Source organism: Aquarana catesbeiana, linkage group LG01, assembly GCF_042186555.1.
Source record: "Aquarana catesbeiana isolate 2022-GZ linkage group LG01, ASM4218655v1, whole genome shotgun sequence".
NCBI lineage: Eukaryota > Metazoa > Chordata > Amphibia > Anura > Ranidae > Aquarana > Aquarana catesbeiana.
In genome coordinates, this window is record NC_133324.1 from 681,561,864 (window position 1) to 681,583,623 (window position 21,760).

The following is a 21,760-nucleotide window of genomic DNA, read 5'->3' on the forward strand; positions in this document are numbered from 1 at the left end:
TGATGCTCTACAGGCTCCAGAAAAAAAAAAATATTCACATTTTTTACCTGCAAAAATATGTGCATTTATTTTTATCTTTTTAATTTTTGAACTTATCCTTTAAATTATTTGTAGGCGTGTAGTGTGAATAGGAAGACGTAGTAAACATACAGCTGGGGTTTCTCAAATCTGACTGTAAAAGTGGAAATCCACTTTAGCACAGCTAATGGAGTGAACACACTGACCTCAAGTTGCTCCTCTTAATAAAAGTTGCTCATTTTCACTGACTCATTGCAGAAACACAGGGGGTTAAATTCCAAGCTAGACCCTAACAAAAAGCACAAGTCTTCCTCCCGAGGCCCCCTGCCTTCTGGCAAGAATAGACTAGACATAAAAAAAAGTGTCTGTCATTACGAGTCAGCCAAACAGAGCTGCAGTGTTGAATCCAGCAACTCCCTTCCCCCGCTGCACGGACTCTTGACAGAAGGAGGAGAGAGAGCAGCAGAGGAGGAGAGGATGCTGAAGGTACAATGAATAGACTGAAATCAGCACTAGCAGACAGTTCCCTTCTCTACTGCTCAGTCTTCCTTCTACAGTAGCTGAGAGCTGGTTTGTGTGCATGGAGCTGTTTAACATTTTCTTTTTTTTCTCCCCATTTCAATGAATTATTTCTTTCATTCTGCACATTGTCACATTGCCCATTAAAGTGAGAGGCATGCAGTGATAGAGTATAGGCATGGGTCAGGCAGCCTTTGCTCAGCCCCTCCCTTGCTAACAGGAGCTGACCCTGGTGCTGACTGGAGGACCTTGTAAGTCGGACTGTCCCAGCGAAGACTGAAAACGACCCCAGCAGCACTTAACGCCTCTCCGCAGACGTACATCATCATCACCGACACAAGTGCAAGTTTGACATGTTGACCCAGAGAATTTCCAGGTATTACCTACACTAATCTCACAGTTTGTCTCCCCCCACCTGAATGTTCTACAGCTTAATAGAAAGAAAGTTTGATGACAGCATGTTTCCTTGTAATCTTTAACCCTGTTTGTGCTTCATGTAGCAGATATTACAGGCAATTATTAAAAGATTTCCTGATTTTTTGTTATTGAACTTGTGGAATTAAATAACATTTTCCAATTGTGATCATTGTATATATTAATGCTTCCAACATACATTACATTTTAGAAATAATGATGTTCATTTAGTGAACTATCTTCTCCTGAATACTTTTAATAAAATTCATGAGACAATGTTATTGATAATGTTGCTAAATTGTAAGGTGCCATCTTGTTGATAAGCTTTTGACATAATTAACAGTGATATTGGTATTTTTTTCAGTGAATAGTGAATTGAGGAATGTGCTTAATTCCCAGTTGTATAGGCATGAAATAATAGGACAATAAGAAATGTGAACATTCCCTGTTGTCTTCTGTATGTCAGCATTTCCATAGCTTTTAATGAAATGAGCTTCTACAGTCAATATATTCATGCTAGAAACCATTTTCCCTTGTGTGTCTGGTGGTTATTATTTTTCTATATGTGCATTGTTATATTCCATATATCTTATGTGTAGCATGGATGCCCTCTTGTGTTTTATGATCCATGGTATTTTGATTGATTCTTCTAATAATTAACACAAGGCACATAGGATTATACATGCAGCCCAGTTTGGAAACAGTATCGTAGAGAGCACTATTGAGACATCAGCAGTCATCGAATTGAAATATATATGTATTGTGTTTGCACTGTATGTGTGTTCCTTAAAGATTGCTTATAAATCAGGAAATTGATTTTATAGGTTCCTCTACTAAGAAATTGATAGAGGAATTCCAGTTGCCAAAAATCTGTCACTTGTCTTAACAATGCTTTCTTCACTTGATAATTATAAGAGTGATTTATTGCAGGCAGAGTTCATATTGATGTATTCTGGAGGCAATTGCACAGGATACAAAATCATTCACTGGTGTTAAAGATGATATTTCTGCCAGAACACCACATATCTGAGGAAATGAATGCTAGAAGATCAATATAAGCTAGCGGTGGGGTTAGATCATGAAACACATTGCAATTGCTAGTAAAAAAAAAAAAAAAAAAATCAATCAATTTAACAAATGTCAAAACAAACTTGTTTCATATTTGCTCTGTATAAATATATATTCTGTTTCTAGAAACATTTGAAATACAAAAGAACATACAAGAGTAAATAGAAGGTTAATAATATTTCCGCAAAGTTTGTAATCTGGTTGATAGATTGGTTGTAGGAGTTGAGTAGTTTAACAAAGCCAAATTGGTAGATAAGTTGAGCAGCTGGTTCATGCTTGTCATTTGTCAGATGTAGTGTTATAAATCCACAAGAGGTTGTTAGAATCCAATTTGTGACTCAGAATGCAGCTGTAAATACTAGTTGGGCTGCCTTGAGATTTATCAGTATTTCTCAGTGAGCAGGTTCTTGTCAAAAGCTGTGAAATATATACAAGGTAAGTTCATTGATAAGCAAAGTGACACACTTGTTCCTTGTAGATGTAAGCAACAAACACAATCTAACAATTGTGTACTACAGCAGATGAGCTATGTGACATCTAGTAGTAAACAATGTGTTAAATATAAAGTAAGAAACATGTCACCAAAATATACAGTTTGTTTGCACATTTACTTATTCTGCACTACATACAGTATGTCAACATTTATAAGCACATAATGAGAACATTGCAGTCTGGCCTATTTCATTATGGTTAAACATATTTTAAAATTCTATGTGTATTTGTTAAATGTAGATAAAAAATATGTCTGAAATTCCCACCCTGTCCTATCTCCTGGTACTATCACTAAAGTATACAGGGACAGTCAAAACATTATTCTCTTATACATTTTATTTATTGCAATGTGGAGTTTTGGGTTGTAGTTGAAACCCACCTGTTACCACTTTGTGCAATGGCAGCAGCAGCAGCCAAAGAGACCATGATGGGCATTTACAACTACAAAATTGGAGTATTGAAATACCTAGAATAAGAAAAAAACAAAAAACTTGGTATAGTTTCCATGTAGTTTCCTTGGAGGTCCTTCAGTAATTTCATAAAAAATTCAACATCAACAGCTACACAAACTATAGCTGCTGACTTTTAATAAACATACTCACCTTTCCAAGGATCCAGTGCTGTCCTCACCCGAGCTTCTTTACCGTTCTTTGGTCCCCAGTGTCGGCATGCTAACTGTTATGACTCCTTGCGGCTTTCCAGCCGGTTGCCCATTGTGCATGCCCAGGCCACGCTGCACTTTGTGAATGGTCCTGCAGTCTTCTGGCACCTGCAAGGTTGTAGGCGGGGGGGTGTTGAAGAACTTCTGGTCGGATCACTTAGTCAAACCTTGGTACCCACTTCCTCCCCCCCAAAAAAATGTTCCAAATATGACAGAGGATGGGAATGGAGGAGGAAGAATGGAACTTCCCCTTTTGGTTCTGCTTTAACTAAACCACACCAATTTTTTTTTTTTAGTTCTGGATGAATTTCAATATAAGGACTGTGCTCTGTGGCAAAACTTTAGGACCATCATAAGAATTACATGCTAGCTAATTCCAATTTGGCCTCCACTGTCTGCGCTATTTTATTTTGCATCAAGCTGAAAGCCTCAAACCACCAAATAATGAAGAAAGATGAAAGAGTATAGACTTTTGTCCCTTTGTATATTAGTTTTTATTTCTACATGGCATAGTACTTACCTGCATTGATTTTTTGATGGGGACATCCAGGATACTTACTGTATGGAGGTTGTATGTTTTCATTTGTTTGTTTCCTGACCATGCTCTGCTTTCCACCCACCATCCAAGCATATAATAACTCTAAGTTAAATGGCTGCCACCTAGCCACTTGCCCCCAAATCACGTATCTGTACGTCATTTGGCTTCAAGTGGTTGTACCAAGGTGATGCCTGCAGCTGAAGACATCAGCCCTGTACTGTTGTGTAGAGCCAATGGTCGGCTCTCTTGTAATAACAACCAGAGCGGTTAAGCAGGTTGTTATTACAAGCAGCGGGAGGGGACATGCCAATGTACCAGTGATGGCAGCAGTTGCTAAAGATGCACCCCTTAGGAACCATTTACAGAGGGAAGCTGTCATATATAGAAGCGGTAGAAATATCACTTGCTCAACTCTTTCTGAACAGAGGGCTGAACAGGCAAAAGTTCAGGTATTTGAAAGTCCGAACAGTAAAATTTCAATCTACTTATTCCTACTACATTTGCAAGCTGTGCTATCTGGTTAGTAGCCTTCAACTGGTATTGCAAGTCTAATGCCCTGTATACACGACTGGACTGGTCTGACGGACCGAATCCAGCAGACAATCCGACCATGAGTGGGCTTCATCAGACCTTCAGCAGACTGTTTCTGTCGAAAATCTGATGGACTTTAGATTTGGAACATGTTTCAATTCTTTACGTCGGAACTCCGCCGGACCCAGTTCCTATTGAAAAATCTGCTCATCTGTATGCTAGTCAGACAGACGAAAACCGATGCTAGGGCAACTATTGACTACTGGCTATAAACTTCCTTATTTCAGTCCGGTCGTACGTCATCATATACGAATCCGCCGGACTTTGGTGTGATCGTGTGTAGGCAAGTCTGTTCGTTTGAAAGTCCGTCGGAAGTCCGTCAAAAGTCTGTCAAAAGTCTGTCGAAAGTCCGTCAGAAAGACTGTCGGACCTTTGTTGCCGAAGAGTCCGCCCATGTGTACAGGGCATTACAGTCTGTTCAAACTAACTGAAAAGTATAAACATTGCTTATCTTATTAAAAGACTCTCACAAATATTGAAAAGGAGCATAACAAACATACATGTCCCATCAAAAATAGTTTTCAGACTAATTATAAAAGAATACTTTAAAATGTGTACTTGCTGACAATACATTATCGCTTCCCTTAAACAACTCTTAGTTTTGCATAGGTCCTTGAGACATTTAACCTCTACAATTACTAAAATCTCATGTAGGCTATGTTATTGTTATTTCAAAACTAGTTTTCAATCTTTTTAATTTGCAACTGTTCTTAAAAATACCTAATGATTCTTTCATAAAGGTCATTTTCAGACATTTCCTGTTATCGAATGAAAATACTGTCCCTGCCTGCATTGTCACTCTGTCACATGGGCTTCCAATGGAGACTATAAGTAGCCATTTCAAAACACATTGCGCTGGCATGGTACACTGTTGTCACCCTCAGGAGATCTGTCCTGGCAAATGACATGCAGCCATCACTGGAGTGCATGCAGACATAAATTGGTAAAACCAGCTGCAGGAGATCAGCAGCACTGAGATGCAAAAGGATATTTAAAAAGGATATTTAAAAAAAGGATATTTAAAAAGGATATTTAAAAAGATGAAAAAAAAAATTTTTTTTTTTTTTTCTGATACACTGTGCTTTAGCAAACTTGATGTCATTTAGTTAGGGTTTACGTCGACTTTATTCTATTTTTTTTTATTGTGAATGGAATTGATTTGCTAAAATTATTCATATACAGTAAAAATATATTGATTCACCTTGGACTATTACTTATATATAGTACATTTTCATCAAGTGGTAAAGAATAGCCATGATAGTATTCATAATAGAGGTTTAATAGGCATCTCTGAAAATTCATTGTTAATTAGCGCATTACAGCCTTATTTAGCTCCAGGGCCCATGAAAAGCAATGTGCCGACACCGTCCTCTTGACACATCCATTCCAATCTCATTTGTCTTAAAGTTGAGCATTACAGCAAGCTCCATCTTCTGAGTTCTCAATTTTTCCTATGGGGAATTAGAGATAGAGTGCCATGTTCAACTTTACGTAAATCTCTAAGAAATCTGAACAATTAAAACTAAGCATAAGTTAAGAAACTACCTTTTATACTTAATATTTACATAACCCCTACACTTCACAAGTTTTATTTCTAAAGGGTATGCACAGCCAAACTTTTTTTTTTTTTGGATAGAGTAGCAAAGGATTAGAATGAGTTGTTTTTTGTTGCTAAATATTAAGCACAAATAGAGCGCGATGGCAAGTAATGCACTCACAATTGTGATCCTTGCACATAAGTCATTGCTAGTAGCCACTTACTGTTCAGTGGGAATGAAGCTGAGAGTTTGGTGTACGTACAAACACACTCTCTTGCCTTCCACTTCCTTCTCCTGATGATAGCCTTTCTCATCACTGTGCAAGTTCTAGATCTTTGCTAGGTTCAGTCCAAACACAAGTTTCGACAGAATTTATCCATTCGCAGTTGGAAACCCAGATTGTGTGTACTATATGTCCAAGCGTCCCTAAACATCATACAGGATATACTATAATATACTATAATTTATAACACTATAAACAACATTTGTAGTCATAGGACTTTATGTGGACATATATAAGAAGACAGAGTATAATCTAAACTTTTTTAAAATTCCATTTAAAGCATATACAAAGACATTTTAAAAAGATACTCTCCACTTTACAGTTTACAACATGTGTAGATTCCAAACACAATTCACATGTAGGCTCACAGCATTTCAGGAACCCTTCTTCAGGAGTAACTGTAAAGGAATCAATACATTAGAACAGGGCTCAAAATTTAAAGTCCTGAGCTACTAGCCAGGTCTCAAGGGTTACTCGCCACCAGTTGCCCCACTCAACCCTTACCTTGCCCCACCCCTAATCACGCCATCATAAATGATCTCATGAAATAACACATGTTTTATGCAGAATTAAGTTACAAAAATAAATATTAACAACAAATTTATCAGTTCCCCTCAGCACAGCCTCACCAGTGCCCATCAATGTAGGCTCACCTGTGCCCATCATTGCAGCATGACCTATGCCCATCATTGCAGCATCACTGTGCCCACCATTGCAGCCTCTGTGCCCAACATTGCAGCCTCACCGTGCCCCACATTGCAGCCTCACTGTGCCCCCATTGCAGTCTAACCGTGCCCTCATTGCAGCCTCACTGTGTCCCACATTGCAGCCTCGCCGTGTCCCACATTGCAGCCTCACTGTGCTCTACATTGCAGCCTCACCATACCCCACATTGCAGCCTCACCGTACCCCACATTGCAGCCTCACTTTGCCCCACATGGCAGCCTCACTGTGCCCCACATTGCAGCCTCACCAGGCCCTGAATTGCAGCCTCACCGTGCCCCGCATTGCAGCCTCACTTTGCCCCACATTGCAGTCTCACCGTGCCCCATATTGCAGCCTCACTGTGCCCCACATTGCAGCCTCACTGTGCCCCCATTGCAGCCTCACTGTGCCCCCATTGCAGCCTCACTGTGCCCCCATTGCAGCCTCACTGTGCCCCCATTGCAGCCTCACTGATACCCAAATTCCAGCCTCACTGTGCCCCCATTGCAGCCTCACTGTGCCTCCATTGCAGCCTCACTGTGCCCCAAATTGCAGCCTCACTGTGTCCCACATTGCAGCCTCACTGTGCCCCCATTGCAGCCTCACTGTTACCCAAATTGCAGCCTCACTGTGGCCCAAATAGCAACCTCACTGTGCCCCCATTGCAGCCTCACTGTTACCCAAATTACAGCCTCACTGTGCCCCCATTGCAGCCTTGCCAGGGCAGAGGAAGTGAGAGGGCAGCAGGATTATGACTGGAGTTAGAGGAGAGCCAGGATCATTGAAACTGTCTCTGCTCACTCTCACACAGCCCTGCCTCCTCCTAACCCCGTGCCTGTGATAGACAGAATGCATCCCCGCATTGGACCCGCATTCTGTCTAACACAGGCACAGGGTTAGGAGGAGGCAGGGCTGTGTGAGAGTGAGCAGAGCAGAGACAGGTTCAATGTAAGCTGTTACAGCGTGTTTTACTGCTTGGTGATCCTGCGGCTCTCCTCTAACTCCATGCACTCTTCCACCGGGAGAACGTTCCCAATAAACCCTGCCCACTGGCGGTGCTCGCCCCCCCAATCCAAGGCAGCCCAGCTCCTTACCAGCCCTCATTTTCCACTCGCAAAATGTGAATTTGCATTAGAACTCACTTCAGGACATGTTTCCCAAATAAGTGCGTCCAAAAAACCAGGATGGAGCCACTGCCTTTCAGATAGAGACACCAGGAAGTAGCCGAGAAGTAATTAGCAATCTAACAAACAATCTTCAATCAAACCCCAATGGTGTAGCTATAATATCACAGCATGAAGGGGTCACCAGTATAGCAAAATGGTAATCAAAGGTTGTGTGTTCAAAGACAGCAGGGGCTTTTAAAGCAATATCCGTAAAAGGGGCACATCTTAAAGTCCTGCAGTATTCAATGTTTTTGTATATATTTTAAATTGAATTGAATACAATTATTTTGATGATACTAATTCTTCACATTAAGTCTTATGACTACAAATGTTGTTATAGTACATTAGACTGAATTTAGGCTGTTCAGGCATTCATCTGAATGGCGGAACATTTTTGCACATTCAACAGAGGCTAAAAATCCTAAATAGCATTCGTATTTCTACCCCCACTATACTGCATATGACACCTTCTTACCTGTCAACGGTAGTTAAGTAAGTGGCAGGTGCCACCACCCTCCGCATCCTTAGCAATCAGTGATGTCACCCAACCCTATTCATTTAATAAAAACATAACATAACATAAAACCGCGCTAAAAAATGATATGAACAATAATACAAATATGAAGTCCCATTCACAGAATAAATAGTCCCAAGTGTAATCCAAACAAAAAGGAGAAAGTAAATCTATCTTAAGTGAATGACGTGAACTTCATCCAAAGGAAATCAGTGATGACAGACATATTATCTGGAACACACCAATAAGTATTGCGCTTACCAGAAGTAAGCCAAAATGGGGCAAGTGGCTTAAACCCAGCCTGGGCCTTTTGATGAGCAATCCAGGTGAGGCAGGATGAACGCCCTCGTCCCGTGAATCCACAGAATATGATCCGAAAATATATGACAAAAATATAGCGTAATACTGTTGACATAAAACACTCCAAACCCAAATAATACGTGCAACACTCGACTAAACTTAAAATCATATGTGATCATATAACATCCTGTGCCAATAACCAGGATAATATAGTGAGTGTCATGCAATCATGCAAATTATAAAGTGAATAAGTAAAGACGTGAACGACACCCAAGATCTGCTTACCAGATATAAGTGGACAGTCAGCATGTATCGATCACCCCAATAAAGTGTGAAAAAGATCCCACAAAGTGCAGCAAACTTTTAGTACAAACTGCTTACCAGATGGCAAACCTATGTGAGCAGACTCAATATAGCCAAGGACCAATCACCAAGTAGGCAAACACAGATTACAACGAACCTTAGGGAAGACCTCCTTACCAGATATGTGAACAAAGTGGGCAGATGTATTAAGGCACAAGCCGGACTCTTGACAGGAACGGCGTAAATACGCCTTGACCACTCAAACCCGAGCTCAGCGGTGCATATATGATAAAAGGAGCCAATAGTGTAATACTGCATAAATCTTATTTTATTGAATAAGAGTAACACTTACACTTATATGAAGATTTAAAAACTGAAGGAAAAATAAAACGAAGCCGGCCGGACTCCCCATTGAGAACGTCAACGTATGACGAAACGCGTCTGGGAGGGGCGTGCTGACGTCACCACATTGCTCTGTTGAGGACGGGAGTGTGTCCGGAGGCCGGCCAGCTTCGTTTTATTTTTCCTTCAGTTTTTAAATCTTCATATAAGTGTAAGTGTTACTCTTATTCAATAAAATAAGATTTATGCAGTATTACACTATTGGCTCCTTTTATCATATATGCACCGCTGAGCTCGGGTTTGAGTGGTCAAGACGTATTTACGCCGTTCCTGTCAAGATTCCGGCTTGTGCCTTAATACATCTGCCCACTTTGTTCACATATCTGGTAAGGAGGTCTTCCCTAAGGTTCATTGTAATCTGTGTTTGCCTACTTGGTGATTGGTCCTTGGCTATATTGAGTCTGCTCACATAGGTTTGCCATCTGGTAAGCAGTTTGTACTAAAAGTTTGCTGCACTTTGTGGGATCTTTTTCACACTTTATTGGGGTGATCGATACATGCTGACTGTCCACTTATATCTAGTAAGCAGATCTTGGGTGTCGTTCACGTCTTTACTTATTCACTTTATAATTTGCATGATTGCATGACACTCACTATATTATCCTGGTTATTGGCACAGGATGTTATATGATCACATATGATTTTAAGTTTAGTCGAGTGTTGCACGTATTATTTGGGTTTGGAGTGTTTTATGTCAACAGTATTACGCTATATTTTTGTCATATATTTTCGGGATCATATTCTGTGGATTCACGGGACGAGGGCATTCATCCTGCCTCACCTGGATTGCTCATCAAAAGGCCCAGGCTAGGTTTAAGCCACTTGCCCCATTTTGGCTTACTTCTGGTAAGCGCAATACTTATTGGTGTGTTCCAGATAATATGTCTGTCATCACTGATTTCCTTTGGATGAAGTTCACGTCATTCACTTAAGATAGATTTACTTTCTCCTTTTTGTTTGGATTACACTCGGGACTATTTATTCTGTGTATGGGACTTCATATTTGTATTATTGTTCATATCATTTTTTAGCGCGGTTTTATGTTATGTTATGTTTTGATTTTGTTTAGGTGTGCCACACTTGTAACCGCAGCTTGTTCTTCCTTTTTTTCCAAGCGCAGTTTTTTCTTTTATTTCTATTCATTTAATAGCCAGGAATCCTCAGTCATGTATACAAAGGCCATATTTGGTCAATAACATCAACCTAGAGACCCTGCCCCTAGGGGACCAGAAAATGTAATTTGAAGTGATTGAGTGATGGGTGGGAATTGTGGCAGGATTTTTTTCTGTTGGCCTGGCTTCATTCATCATAATTGCCATGGATCTGCATTGTTGGATGATGTTATTGATGATAGATTTACATTATGGGACTTTTTTTGGTTCTTTTTTTTTTTCTTTTTTTAAGGACTTTATTAAAATGTAGTGTGACTTTTACAAAATGTAGTGTCATTATTTACTATTTAATTTTTTTTTTCGTGAACGAGTAGGGGTACTATGTACCCCTTAATCACTTTAGCCCCGAAAGGATTTGCCCCCTTCCTGACCAGGCCATTTTTTGCGATACAGCACTGCGACACTTTAACTGACAATTGCATGTTGTACCCAAACAAAATTGACGTCTTTTTTTTCCCCACAAATGGAACTTTCTTTTGGTGGTATTTGATCATCTCTGCGGTTTTTATTTTTTACGCTATAAACAAAAAAAGAGCGACAATTTAGAAAAAAAATTAAAAATTTAGTTTTTGCTATAATAAATGTCCCTCAAATTTAAAAAAAAACAAAAAAAGTCTTCATCAGTTTAGGCCGATATATATTCTTCTACATATTTTTGGTAAAAAAATCGCAATAAGCGTATATTGATTGGTTTGCGTAAAAGTTATAGCATCTACAAAATAGCGGATAGATTGACGGCATTTTTATTTATTTGTTTAATTTTTTTACTAGTAATGGCGGTGAGCAGCGATTTTTAGCGGGACTGCGACATTGCGGCAGACAGATTGGACACTTTTGACACTTTTTTGGAACCATTGACATTTATACAGCGATCAGAGCTAAAAAATAGCCACTGATTACTGTATAAAGGTCACTGGCAGGGAAGGGGTTAACACTAGGGGGTGATCAAGGGGTTAAATGTGTTCCCTCAGTGTGTGTTTTTACTTTGGGGGAATGGGAGTGACTAGAGGAGGAGACATATCGCTGTTCCTAACTAATAGGAACACACAATCTGTCTCTCCTCTCCTGACAGAACCAGATTTGTGTGTTTGCACACACAGATCCCCGTTCTGTTTCTTGTGCCCGCGCATGCTTGCAAAGGCTCTTAAAGGAGCCGACATACCTGTAAGTCATTTTGCATAGGGCTTCCAACCTTTCGACGAATATATACGTGAGCTGGTTGGGAAGTGGTTAAACATTGGCATCGTGGTGGTATCTGGGAGGTGCCCTTAAATGGGCTTCCCTGCAGGCAGACTCCCACAACCACTAGGTCAGGGTAGTGGAGAAGATTCCCCTGTTTTTATTAATATGGGGGCAAGGTGCTTTGCCAGGGGGTTCCCATGTTGAAAATATGTAGCCTGGTATGGTTCAGGAAGGGGGTGCCGCACTTCATCCCCCTGCATGCCTGAGTAAGGAACGGCTATCATTTTTGTGGGAACCTCATGTTTTTTTCTTGTTTTTTGCATTGCGCTTCCCTAATAAAATTCATATTGGACCCAAAGGGTCCCCCTTGTTAACTATGCCAGACACTCATCAAGAATAAGTGTCTGGTATTTATTTTTAGAGGGAACCTGGTGCATTTTTTATGTGGGGCCGCTCAATAACATCTTTATCAGACCCTTATCTAAAATAAGGGTCTGGTAAAGATGAAGAGAATCCCTGACCGCTTTGATTACAAAAATAAGTGGCTGTCATAGAGCAGAGGAAGACCAGCAAACGTTCAACACCTTGTATGTGTTAGTTTATGACAGCTGAATTCTTTCATGGTATAACTCACTTCCAGTTTTAAATTTAGATTAAACCATGCCTTTTTTTATTAATGCAAAGGTCCAACATGCCCCTTTTGAGGCAGACCTATAACCCTGCTTATGCTCCCTGTTGATTGAAGAGCTCCAACTCTGACTCAGCAGGGGACATGTCAGAACTCTACAAATCACTGCTACCCGTCTCTGCTTCATTCTGACAGGAGACAGGCATTTCTATTCGGGATATGACAAATTTTAATGGAAAACTGTAAAAGTTTGCACATCTGTATTGCATTTAGCTAATTTAAATTAAACATTCATTTGAACTTTTAAGGGTAACTTTGGTACAAGTTGTTCTATAACCACTTCAGCTCTCTCACCTGTACATGCCCCATAAACCAACCATTTTTATATTTCTGTTATAAACCAATTGATTCAGCAATAACTTTATTATCTAAAGTGGTTGTAAACCTCATACATGAAATATGAATAAAGCCTATCCCTCTATAGTGTGTACTTGTCCCAACTAGAAGCACTAAGTGTCATTTCTGTCTGCTGCTTCATTCCTGTTGCTATCAACATGAATCACTTCTGGAACGTTTTCCTGACACCAAGAGAAATATGGTGACATGGGAGGGATCTCCAGCTGATTGACAGCCTCAGCTCTGTTTCTGTGTGCTGTGTGAAGAGGGATGTGTCCCTTCCCTCCAATCAGCTCTCAGAACTCTCCTATCTGAGCTCTGCAGAGTGTAACTTCTGCTCTCTGCCACCTTTTTTCTGACCGTTCAGACAAGCTTTATCATTTCTGGACTTTGGATGTAGAAAAGAGATTGCTGTAGATAAACAGGTACAACTTATGTAGGAGGATTTTCTTCATCTCTGTGAATCGCCTGAGGCCAGTCACTTCATTGGGCATATGTAAGCGTTTGCAACCACTTTTAAGAAAAATGATGCTTTCCTTTGGTGATATTGTCTTGGAAATTATTTTATTTCTTAAGCAATCTTTAGACAAAATATGTAACAAAACTAAAAAACACACCTTTTTCTACTGTTAGTTTTAAAAAAAGTATTAGCGTTACTGTAAATAAAAAGGCCTTTTTTTCAATGTCACACTTTTTTAATGCATAACTAAATAAAACTAACAAATAAAAGGAATTAACATTAAAAAGTTTCAATAATAATGGTTAGAAAATTTGAAATATAAAAAAAAAATCAGCAGGAAGATAACAGGGGAGAAGAGGAAGAAATAGTTAATTAGGGCTAGTTAGGGTACTCTAAGTGCTGGTTCACATATATGCAATGCGGAAACCAGCGTGATTCCAGTGCAGGTTCCCGCATAGCATGTCACCGGCCGGTGGTTCACACTGACATCAGCAAACTGCTGAGGGTGTCAATGCAAAGTTAATGACACCCCCAGATCAGTTCGCAGATCGCAGTGCGAACTGCCCAATGGTGCAGGAATCGGATCGCATAGGTGTGAACACCCATGTGATCCAATTCCAATGCTGACCAAAAAAAGGGTCCTGCACAATTTTGCTGCAAATGCAATGCAAATTCAGCCATACAACCTGTATGGCTGAATTTGCATTGCACAGACACATGTGATCTGCACAGCAGTGTGGTGTGAATCACATGCAATGTCTAACATTGCACAAGTGGGAAACCAGCCTTATGTGAAGCTGCTATCAAGGTAGATCAAGATTGAAAGTTTAGCCTTAGATTTAGCCTTAGATAAGCTTGTGTACAACAAGAACAGAGACAAGTTTATCTTAACATTATATCAGTCTGTTAGCCTAGTAAGGAGGGGAACTCCTAAGGGCAATAATGGTATTGGGATAAACACAAGGGAACTGCATTGATTATCGTAACAAGGTTTTGTGGGGTTGTGTGATGGGAAAGGTGCCAGATGTGGGAACCACTTGAGGAAAAGTTAATAATTGCTAGGACAATGGTGAACTTCTTGGGTCAGAGATCCAGGGTTTCCAGGTATTAGTAAATCTATTAACGCACAAGTTGGCCTTGGCAAAGGAAAACTCCATCTGAAAGTGCAGGTTGAGTAATCGAATGGTATCCTTTAGTAAGGGAGGATCTGTTGCTTTCCATTTTTTCACAATCGTTAGTCTTGCTGCTATTAGGATGTGTGTGACCAGCGTTTGCAAATGTTTCGGCCATTTGGGGATTGAAAGTCCCAGGAGCAGGTCCAGTGGAGACATAGATGGGGATGAACCACACAGAGAACCAATCAGTTTCTGTACTTTCCCCCAGAAACTTTTGATGAGGTGACACTCCCACCATATGTGTGTAAGAGATCCGGTTCTATCACAGCCTCTCCAGCATTTGGGCGAGGTATTCGGATATATCCTCGCTAGCCTTTCTGGGGTAAAGTACCATTTATGAAAAAGCTTATGTAATGATTCCCAGTGAGTAATACAGTGAGATAGGCATAGAGGCAGTGTGAGGGCTTTTTGCCATTGTAGAGCTGGAGGTGGGTGATCCGACAAAGTTTACCAATACTGTATGGAGGAAGATAGCAGGTTGGAAGCTGGCTTGGTGAGAAGTTTATATATTAGAGAGATTCCTTTTGTCTTGGTTGTCTCCAGATTGTAGAACTTGACCAGGGGGAGCAAGACACAGTCCGAGGGTGACCAGCACAGCCTTGACAGGCTGGATCTGATCCTCAAGTATAGAAAGAACGTGTGTTTGGATAATCCAAACTGCTGTGATAGATGTTCAAAGGTATGTAAACCTGAAGGCGAGAAAAGCATATCAAAGCTGGTGATTCCGGTTTTTGTCCACTCCGAGAGGGGTAAGTCCGGGGAGATAAGGTGTAGTGCCTCAATGGGTAGTGTTGATAAGGTGGCTATTGAGATCCCTCTGTTGAGTTGTAATAGTGCGGACCAGACTCTCATAGAGGACGTAATGGTATCTAGAGGGTATCGCTTGGGATTAAAGTTAAGCCATAATGCGGCAAGGAAGATTATAGTGTCCATAAGCAGTATGGTGGCTTCAATTTGTTTCCAGTTTGTGTGGTGGTTATCTGACCACCAAGATTTTAGTTGTTCTAAAATAGTTGCTCGGTGGTATGCTTGAATGTCTGGTGCACCCAATCCTCCTTGTTGGACTGGGGTTACAAGTATAGCTTTTTTCACTCTGGGGCGCTTTCGTTGCCAAATGAAGCTATTAATGATCCCTTGGAGTTTCTTGATCTGGTTTTGTGCTATAGGTAGAGGTATTGTACGAAAAAAATATAAAACATGGGGAAGTAAATACATTTTTACCTGAGCTACCCTACCAGCCCAGGAGGCTGGAACCTTACTCAGTTCATTTACTAGTCGTGTAAGCTTGCCCACGAGGTCTTCTAGGTTGATTCTCAATATTAATCGGCTGGGGAATGTTAGATGGATTCCCAAATATGGGAGAAAGGAGTTGGGGGCCCAAGCAAATGGTGAGGTAGAGTTAATGGATTTTACAGTCTGAGGATCCAGGCCAAGGTTAAGCATTAGGGATTTACTGTGATTCAGCTTATACATAGATACGGCACTGAAAAGTTCAAGGGCTCTTTGGACTGCAGGGAGGGACACCAGGGGATTGGTTAGGGCTATAATCACGTCATCTGCATATAGGCCAATTTTGTGGTCAACTTCTCCAATTTTTATCCCTGAGATCGATGGTTCAGCTCTAATGAGTTGTGCTAGGGGTTCCATTATCATGGCAAATATTAGAGGGGACAACGGGCACCCCTGTCTAGTGCCATTTGTGATGTGGAAGGGGTTGGAAACGACACCCGAAGTCCAAATACGTGCAGATGGGTGGGTGTATAAACCTAATATGGCAGTAAGAAAGGTGCCCGACAGTCCAAACTTATGGAGTACTGCCTCCATGTATGGCCAATAAACCCTATCGAACGCCTATTCTGCATCCAAAGATAGGAAGAGAGAAGGCATTCGGGTATGCTCCGTCCATTGGATAAGGTCAATAAAACGTCTGGTTCCATCTGAGGCCTGTCTTCCTGGCACAAATCCCACTTGGTCAGGGTGAATAATCTGGGGGATGATGGTGGAGAGGCGTTGTGCAAGGAGTTTGGCATAGAGCTTAGTATCTGTGTTGAGGAGTGATATCGGGTGGTAGTTGGCGGGGTTGTCTGGAGTCTTTCCTGGTTTGGGAATGGTAACTACTAAGGCATCAAGGGATTCCCTAGGGATTGAGCCTGTGGTAGCAAATTGGTTGTACATGTTACATAAATGGGGGACTAAGAGTTGGGTAAAGCGTTTATAGTACTCATTGGGTAGTCCATCAGGTCCTGGTGCTTTATGTAGTGGTAAGTTTTTTATTAATTTTTGTAATTCGTTCTGTGAAAAGGGAGCTGCTAAAAGGTCAAGTTGTTCTGAAGAAATAGAGGGGAGGGAAATGGAGGATAGAAATTTTTTTATGTCATTTTGGGAGGGAGCAGATTGGGGGTCTGCTTTCGTGAGATTGTAGAGTTTTGTGTAGAAATTGCCAAATTCATTGGCAATATCTAGCGGTTATTCAGACGCTGTCCTTGAGAGCCAGTAAGAAAGGCTATTCTCTTCTTAGAGATTTGTTTTTTAAATTGCTTGGCTATAAATTTCCCCGGTTTATTGGCTGATGAGTAGGTATATAATCGTAGTCGTTTTATGTAATAGTCAAAATTTTTGCGAAGGTGGTCGCTGAGCTGTAATCTGAGATTTTTTAAGTTCTATGGAGATATTTCTAGAGGGGGATCTCTTGTTCGTAAGTTCAAGGGATTGGATATGTTTTAGGAGGGACTCAGTAGTATGGGAATGTTGCTTTTTCGCTTGGGCCCCGAGTTTTATGAAAAGACCTCTTAGGCAAGCCTTGTGAGCATTCCAAAGAATAGCGTGGTCTGTTACCGAGTTTACATTTTGCTTAAAGTAATTTTCAATCTCTGACTGCACCTGAGACTCAAAAGTGGGGTTGTTAAGGAGGGAGGTATTTAGTCTCCAAACCGTATGTCTGGTGATTTGTGAAGGGGATGCTAGCTTTATTGTGATTGGGGCGTGGTCAGACCACGATATAGTTCCTATGTGGGAAGCGGTGATAGACTGTAGTAGATGCTTATCCGTTATAAACATGTCAATTCGAGAATAAGATTGATGTGGTGGGGAGAAGTAGGTGTAGTCTCTCTCCATATCGTGCATGCACCTCCAGGAGTCTTATAAGTCCTCTTGTTTAAGAATATTAGATATTGCTGAGGGCCTAGAACGTGAAGGATTGGAAGTGTCCAGTGAAGGGTCAAGTACTTCATTAAAATCTCCACAAATAATTAAGGGTGAAGATCTAAACGGAGTCAGTTTGGCAAAGAGGTTGGCATAAAAATTTTTTTGGCCGGTGAGGGGGGCATAAATGTTGAGGGCGATTGTCAAACGAGGCTGATAGGATTAAAAATCTGCCGTCGTCATCACTTTCACAATGGTGTAATTTGAAATCTATTGCTGCGTTGATGGCAATCATCACTCCTCTCTTTTTTTTTTGAAGCGTTCGCAAAGAAGCAATGTGGATATTTTTTGTGACTGCATTGGGGTTGTTTAGGTTTGGAGAAATGTGTTTCTTGGACACAGATTACATCTGCATGCTGTTGTAATGCTTCTTTCCATAAAAGACTGCGTTTAAATGGCGAATTTAGACCTTTCACGTTAAGGGAGGTGATTGAGAGTGACATGGTTGCAGAGCAGTTATGAGGGCCTGGGCAGAGGGAGAGAGACTTCACCTACTGCTGATAGTTGTGAATTACACAAAGAAACGAATCAATGCTGTATGTGTTATAGGCAAATGAACAAAGGATTAATCAGCTACTAAAATACAAATATAAGCAGTTTATAATCCTGAAAAAGAAATAAACAGTTGTTGAATAATCTGTAATGTGATCAAACTTCAAATAACCGTGTGCTTAGCACAACTTTAAACCTGAGGGGTGGTGGGAAATAAAACAGAGTGTTTCGCCTAGGCTGGAGATAAAGAAAGGCTGGGGACCAGGGCATAACCTTAGGTCACATTTTGTTGGGCGCTTTGGCTGCGGCGCTCTTAGAATCCGGTGGCTTGTTAGTAGAGGTAGCTTGTTCCCTGTGTCTAGGAGCAATGGAGGAAACCCCAGTTGGTAAGTTTCTTGTAGCCATCTTTTAGAGTGAGAATAGGGATGGTCTTCTGTTGGTGAGTAACCAGGAGTTTCGTTGGAAAGCCCCATCTATACACTATTTTTTTTTGCTGAAGAATAGATGTAACAGGGGCAAAAGCTCTGCGCATTTCCATAGTGGCAGGAGACAGATCCGTGAATAGCTTGACGTTAGTGTAAGGGGCCGGTAGGGGTTTCGAGGATCTGGCAGCGGAGAGGATTTGTTCCTTAACATGGAAGAAATGTATGCGCGCCAATACATCCCTAGGGATGTCATCTGAGAGGTGTGGCGGCTTAGCTATTCTGTGGGCCCGGTCAATTAAAGTGTCGCGGGCGTTGAGATTTGGGAGTAAGGCAGAGATGAGTTGCTGCAAGTACGGTGTTATTTCGTTTGGTTTGACTGACTCTGGGATGCCTCTGAATTTGATATTATTTCGTCTAGAGCGGTCCTCTAAATCCGCTAATTTCAATTTAATGTGGTGGATTTCTTCCGTGTGGTGCTCATGTGCATCTAGTAATTCGTTGTGCGCTTTAGAGTAATCCTGCAAATTTTTTTCCAGAGCATCTGTACGCTCTTCTATGCAGTCTATCCTGTCATGCATTTGGGACATTGATAATTGGAGCTCCCTGTGCAAATCTTGCTGCAATGTAAGAAGCATAGATTTCAATGTTGCTTCAGAAACTGTGCTATCTGTGGCAGGGATAGCAGCCAGGGAGGGAGCATTTTGTGATCCCTGTGGGCCTGCAACAATCTGGGACCATAGTTGCTTTTTAGCATGTGGCTCCTTGTTTGGGGAGTGTGCAGGGGAGGTAGCCAGCCTCTTACCTCTATCCTGGTGCAGTCCTCCCAGGGGCTCCTCTGGAGGAGGGTGGGTGTCCATACACTCTTTTGTGGACACTGTGGCTGGGTCTCCCTGGCGAGGCAGCGCTGTAGATGTAGCAGACAGGCGAGCAGGGCCATTATGGGAGCTGTTGTTAGTGCTGGCGTCGGCGCCATCTTGGATTCCGTGCATGGTGGCGACCGCCGGATAGTAATCGGTCAGGTGGTGGGGATTCGGCGGCTTGTAATGCTGCAGCGACATGCCCTGAAGTGTCTCCGGTCCTCTCGCGCTCCGATGGAGTGAGCTGTGAAGAGGAAAGTAGCTGCGGGTTGCCGTTCTCCAAGCCGTGGAGCGGAGCTCGGAACTCAGGCAGCCATCCTGGTCCGCAGCAGGCCATGCCCCACAAACCTTATTTTTTACTACAGTGCCTTGAAAAAGTATTCAAACCCCTTGAAATTTTCCAAATTTTGTCATGTTACAACCAAAAATGTAAATATATTTTATTGGGATTTTATGTGCTAGACCAACACAAAGTGGCACATAATTGGAAAGTGGAAGGAAAATGATAAATGTTTATTTTTTATTTTTTTTACAAATAAATATCTAAAAAATGTGGGGTGCATTTGTATTCAGCCACCTTTACTCTGATACCCCTAACTAAAATCTAGTGGAACCAATTGCCTTCAGAAGTCACCTAATTAGTAAATAGAGTCCACCTGTGTAATTTAATCTCAGTATAAATACAGCTGATCCATGAAGCCCTCAGAGGTTTGTTAGAGAACCTTAGTGAACAGAAGTTTAAAGCAGGGTTAGGTTATAAAAAAAGATCCCAAGCTTTGAACATCTCATGAAGCACTGCTCAATCCATCATCCAAAAATGGAAAGAGTATGGCACAACTGCAAACCTACCAAGACATGGGCCTCCACCTAAACTGACAGGCCGGGCAAGGAGAGCATTAATCAGAGAAGCAGTCAAGAGGCCCATGGTAACTCTGGAGGAGCTGCAAAGATCCACAGCTGGGAGAATCTGTCCACAGGACAACTATTAATCATTTACTCCACAAATCTGGCCTTTATGGAAGAGTGACAAGGAGAAAGCCATTGCTGAAAGAAAGCCATAAAAAGTCCCATTTGCCGATTGTGAGCAGCCATGTGGGGAACACAGCCAACATGTAGAAGAAGTTGCCAAACACTACACATCACCTTGAACACCCCATCCCCACTGTGAAACATGGTGGTGACAGCATCATGTTGTGGGGATGCTTTTCTTCAGCAGGGACAGGGAAGCTGGTCAGAGTTGATGGGAAGATGGATGGAGCCAAATACAGGGCAATCTTAGAAGAAAACCTATTAAAGTCTGCAAAAGACTTGAGACTGGGGCGGAGGTTCACTGTCCTGCAGGACAATGACTCTAAACATACAGCCAGAGTTACAATGGAAGGGTTTAGATCAAAGCATATCCATTTGTTAGAATGGCCCAGACAAAGTCCAGACCTAAATCTAATTGAGAATCTGGCAAGACTTGAAAATTGCTGTTCACGGATGCTCTCCATCCAATCTAACAGAGCTTTAGCTATTTTGCAAAGAAGAATGGGCAAAAATTTCACTCTCTAGATGTGCAAAGCTGGTAGAGACATCCCCAAAAAGACTTGCAGCTGTATTTGTATTTGGTTCTACAAAGTATTGACTCAGGAGGGCTGAATATAAATGTACGCCACACTTTTCACATATTTATTTGTAAAAAAATGTTGAAAACCATTTATCATTTTCCTTCCACTTTACAATTATGTGCCACTTTGTGTTGGTCTAGCACATAAAATCCCAATAAAATACATTTACGTTTTTGGTTGTAACATGACAAAATGTGGAAAATTTCAAGGGGTGTGAATACTTTTTCAAGGCACTGTACATCTTCTATGTTGTTTGTATATTTTGATGCACATAGTAATACCACAAATTAATAACATTTAAATAGAACTAAAATGTAAAAAAGTACTTTCAAATATGTTGATCAAGGATGCCAAAACATTGTATTTACTTGTATACTATGATAGTAGTAGACTTAAGGGAGATTTGAACTATATCAAAACACAGTTTGTAACGATTTTCCTAAAGGTTTTAAAAAAACTGAAGTGTAGTATTTGTCAGCTTTTTCATGAAAATTGTTCTATCAAATTATATTTAAATAGATTGGATTAGTTTTCCAGGTTATATGTAGGAAAATTTAAAGAAGGCATTTAAGCATTTCTAATAAAAGCATGTTCTCTGCCAACTAGGTCTCATTTTCAAAAATTAAAATAAAAATAAAAATCCATAGGAT

At 41.0% G+C, this 21,760-nt stretch overlaps 1 protein-coding gene across 1 annotated transcript in view; it reads left to right on the forward strand.

The window, feature by feature from the left end:
- The first annotated feature begins 429 nt into the window (after positions 1–429).
- The window catches only part of LOC141111136 (bifunctional heparan sulfate N-deacetylase/N-sulfotransferase 3-like), a 379,040-nt gene continuing 357,709 nt past the window's right edge, over positions 430–21,760 (forward strand). Inside the window, exon 1 of the mRNA XM_073603175.1 lies at positions 430–913. The gene's annotated coding sequence lies outside the window, so the exon portion shown is untranslated. The remainder of the gene's footprint in view (positions 914–21,760) is intronic.